This window comes from Uloborus diversus, chromosome 8 (genome assembly GCF_026930045.1).
Source record: "Uloborus diversus isolate 005 chromosome 8, Udiv.v.3.1, whole genome shotgun sequence".
NCBI classification, from domain to species: Eukaryota; Metazoa; Arthropoda; class Arachnida; order Araneae; family Uloboridae; genus Uloborus; species Uloborus diversus.
Window position 1 is genome coordinate 126084295 of NC_072738.1, and position 4157 is coordinate 126088451.

Below are 4157 nucleotides of genomic sequence, written 5' to 3' on the forward strand. Positions count from 1 at the left end.
ATATTCAAATATTTTCTTCTTCCAAATTGCCATAGGCGGATTTAGGACTGAGTTGCTGGGGGGACAGGATTTTTTTTTTCAGCAACATTTTTATTGCCCCCCCCCCCACTCCCATGTTTTTGTCTGTTTCCTGTGATGCATAAATCCATGCTTGTGTCGATTTTAGTAATGTGTGCTTTCATGCTGTCCTTTTTGAATTGACCTTAAGAGAGGGAGCTGGTATCAAGAGAGTGATGCAAGGCTCCCTTTTAAGTGGGAAATAGAATATCTCCAATTTCAGGGGACCGGGGGTTTCTCCCTCGGAGGAAATTTTGTAAAATGGATATAAAATTCTACATTTTGAAGCCTTATAAAATTCTACATATATAGGTAGAATCGGCAGTAGAGGTGGCTTGGCGGCAGTGGCGCCGACTCCATGGGGCCTGAGGGGGCCCGAGCCCCCTCAAAAATATTTTTGAGGGGGCAGAGCCCCCCCAATAATCAAGAAAATTATTATTCATATTATGATTTCTAAACTCATAAATTTATCTTTTATTTTCCTTGTTTGAAGATAGTTTACCTTGTAAAATACATTCAGTAATGAGTTAAAACAAATAATTATTATGGTAGTAAGCAGGTTAACTGAAAACGAGTGGTGTGAATAATGATGGTGTTACGGTGCTGCAAGCACACTAAGAATTTGTCCCAGTGTGCGAACTTACGGGTCAAGTCTGTTGCTAGTGGGCAGCGCTGCGGCGCTCTTCTAAGTGTTGCTGATCTGGAAAAAATATATGAGGGTTTGATTTGTATATGAAATGGGAGGCGTGATAGTTTTGAATGCATTTGGGAATTGTGTTTAAAAGGAAAACCTTCACTAAATGATGATCCTTTCGCTTCCTCGGAATCGACGTATACCAAAGAAGTATGAAAATAACAAAGCCAGCTCACTGCACACTTTCAAAATCCCAAAGTAATACAAGGCAATGCATTGAAGTTTGTGAAATGGTACAATCTTGCATTATTGGGCGGTTTATATCAACTGGACTCACATAGGTCATTGCAGTGGAGCAAGAGTGCTTGCTTTTATTAAACAAAAGTGAAACAAATTTTGAAAAATCAAGTGAGTTTTTCAAAAATGACCTAGACATGGAGAAACTGCATTTACGCTTGATTATGTCAGCCGATATCACTTATGAAAAGACAACTGGTCTTAAAAAACATGCGTTAATTAAATTACCTTTTTACAAAAATACTGTGCGTGTTTGTATTTATTTCCTTTTTTCAAAGCCAAAAAATATGCGTCAGGCTTGTCGAGTTTTTGGGGTTCTAATGTTGATTAAATGACTTTAAAATGCTTTAAAAAAAACTTTGAAGCTCACTATTTTTAATCTCAAATTTAGAAAATTTCCCGCGGAAAGACATCCCCCCCTTCACAATATATATATATTTTTAAGTCGACATCTCTAGGAGTGCCCTTCCATGCAAGTCAAGTGCCCTACCTTTTTCAATGCCTCGCTACGGCACTGCACGGCTCCCCGTAGAAAAGAACAGAAAACTGTCTCTTTCTGAGACAAGTGACATGATCTAGTTGAACTAGAAAATTTGTATACCATTTTTTAGATTGTTTTACGTTAAAAACGCCATGTCACATTTGTTTGTTTAAATTAAACACTAGAAAATATGTAAATTGGCATTTTCAAGGTACAAAAATCTGACCTTTATTTGGGAGGGAGGGGGGGGGGGGAACCTCCATGGGATTGCATAACCACCTAAACCCCCGGTGATGTCTAGCCCCCTCAATATTTTTTGCAAGTCGGCGCCTCTGCTTGGCGGATATAAAATTCTACATTTTGAAGCCTTATAAAGGTTAATTGGATAGACAAAGAAGCTTGATAGCTAGATTATATAGTTGTACAGTATTGTTCAAACTTTGTAAGAAACAGCCATTTTAAGTTTGAAAGGAAACATGAACTATAGATTTCTCATTACAACAACCTTTTTTTAATTATAAGTAATGCAGAAAACGAAAAGGAATAGAGGTAGTGTATCATTTTTTTTCCCTGGGTAAACGGATTAACAATATGCAGTAGAAGTAATTAGAGTCCACTTTGCTTAGGATTTTCAAAGACTTATCTAATTATTTTCAAGGACTCTAGAATAAATAAAATTATTTAAAGCACTTCATTTGTACTTTCCAGTCTCTGATATTTTAGTACTTGATTGTAAATTTTTACAGTCCTGTTCTAACTTAGTAAGAAATAGCTATTTTAAATTTAAAAGAAAAAAGAAACCATAGATTTATCATGACAACTTTTCTTCAGTTGCAAGTGGGGCAGAAAACGAAAAGAAATAGAAGTAGTGTGGATTTTGTTCCGTGCTAAACAGATAGACAATATGCAGAAGAAGTAAGATAAAAGCAATTAATACAAAAGAATTTCCAAAATACTGCATTCGGGATTGAATAAATAGCAATATATGAAACATGCGAGTCACAAAAATCTATTTCAAATAATTTGTTACAATCGTGAGAACCATGATTTTTAAATTTTTAATACAGGATGTGGCAAGGAGCTGAATTTGACATACTTTGGCATTCCTCCCCCTCTACCATTTGTTAGAAATTTTAAAATTTAAGGTTTGTAGCCACATGTTTCCAAATGTTCAAGGTTTTCAAGCTCTTAAAAATGAAATTGGTTTTTCAAGCAATTTCCATTTTTTAAGGAACGAATCATGAATTTTTTTTTTTTTTTTGGGGGGGGGGAGCTAGGGATCTACTTCAAAGCAGGGGCCTAAGCAACAGCTTGTTCATCTTACAGGCCAATTCGGCCCTGTTTGTAATTCAGATTTTTGCTTGATTTTTTGCAATTTTTGCAAAAATTCGTCAGTTTTTACGGTTAAAGGATTTTTACGATTTTACCAATCTTTGTTAGGTTTTTATAGACTTTAATAAAATTTCAGCAAATTTTTTCAAAACTTTTGATGACTCAATTATTTAGATTTCAATAATGACAAAGCTGACTCACTTAGACTTAGATGATTATGACTTACCTTACTTTTAAAACAGTATTTATAAAGTAAGTAAAAATTGTACTCTCCCTCTAAGTAAAAAGATTCATTTAATCAGAACACTCAGATAATTAAAATTTATTCAATTTGAGATAGTATTTTTTTTCTTTCTCTCCCTCTCTTAAAAAAAGAATATTAAAAAGAGAGAGAGAGAAGGGGGAAAAAACTGTTTTTTAGAATTTCTCAGAAGGCCAATTAATCTACTAAGAACATAAATATTATTCACAAATAAATACTTTAAATGTGGACACAAATCATAACGAGTAGATCGTTCTTTTAGCGTGAATGGGAGGGGGGGGGGGGGTTCCCCTTTGCTTTAGGTTCTAATTTGTTAAATTAATCGTCAATTATTATAAGTGTTGCAGTTTAATGTATAGCTTGTTTAGCCTATATTTTCATTCATATACTTGCCCAAATGGTTTTCAGTCCAAAATAGTGAATTTAGACACATTTTCTGCTCCCCAGTGACAGCTGTACTATTTGTATTTAATGTTCGGTTTTTTTTCCTTTTCTTTTCTCCCATCAGAAAAGGACATTCGCTTTTATCTTCATTTTCATTGAACTATTCAAAAAAGAAAAAGTCATGTTTTTTTTGTTTTAAGATTTTGGAAGATGTGTTGTGTTACTATATAAAGTCCTCCCGAAACTGGGGAGCCTTGCCCCCTGTGCCCCCCTATAAATCCACTCATGCCTTTCTGAACTATTTAAAGAAGAAAAAATAAATAATTTTTTTATTTTAATTTTTGGAAGATGTGTTGTTACTACATATCCTCCCAAAACTGGGGGGGGGGCATTACCCCCCTCTGCCCCCCCATAAATCCGCCCATGCAAATTGCATTATTAGCATATCAGAGGAGCTGCTGAACTCAGAATAATTTCTCGATATGAAGTAAATATTTGTCTACGAAGTTTCCCTCCAGGTGTTAACCATATTTTCCTCCAACCCCAGAGTATAAAGGCGCTCAAAAGACATTTGCACGACGGCGCCGATCAGGTTTGGCGCAGTCCTGGTCACACCTATATATGCATGAAGCTAAGACAAGTATCATATGCTTTGAGTTTTCTGAACTATATTGGGCTGCACAACAGACCATGGGCGGATTTATGGGGGG